Source organism: Petaurus breviceps, unplaced genomic scaffold, assembly GCF_028583685.1.
Source record: "Petaurus breviceps papuanus isolate PSGF00001 unplaced genomic scaffold, PetGlider_PUasm1.0 100, whole genome shotgun sequence".
Lineage (NCBI taxonomy): Eukaryota > Metazoa > Chordata > Mammalia > Diprotodontia > Petauridae > Petaurus > Petaurus breviceps.
Window position 1 is genome coordinate 2,578,691 of NW_027185573.1, and position 753 is coordinate 2,579,443.

The window sequence follows — 753 nt, forward strand, 5'->3', positions numbered from 1 at the left end:
AGATGGTGCCTGAGTTCCCTCCCATTTTTCACTTTTAGATTCACTTCTATTATTATGTGAACCAAGCATCAGGGAATCTGGATTCTTTTGGAGGGCAATTGGGCTTAAGTGACTTGCCCAAAGTCACACAGCTAGTAAGTGTGTCAAGTAAGTGTGAGGCTAGATTGAACTCAGGTCCTTCTGACTCCAGGGCCAGTTCTCTATTCACTGTGCCACCTAGCTGCCCCATGGATTCTAGTTCTGACTCTGTTCATAGGAAGCTGGACATTCTTGGCCAAGTTTCTTCACCTTCTCCAGCCCTCAACTTTCCCCTTTCAGATATATAATAACACCTTATTAGCTCAAGAGTTTCTTGAATAGGTTAAATGATACCTGTGTTACTTACTAGCTGTGAGTCACTGGGAAAATTTGTTCTTCCCACATACCCTAAGATCCTCAGATAGGCAGCTAGGTGGTACATTGGATAGAGTGCTGAAGTCAGGGAGACTCATCTTCCTGAGTTCAAATATTGCTTTAGAAATTTACTAGCTATGTGACCTTAGCCAAGTCACTTAACCCAATTTCCCTCAGTTTATTATTGCTGTTCAGTCATTTTAGTCATGTCCAACTGTTCATAATTCTATGGAACATACTTGTCCATAAGGTTTTCTTGTCAAAGATAGTAGAGCAATTTTCCATTTCCTTCTCCAGTGGGTTAAGGCAAATAGAGGTTAAATGACTTGCCTAAGGTCACAAAGCTAGTAAGTGTTTGGG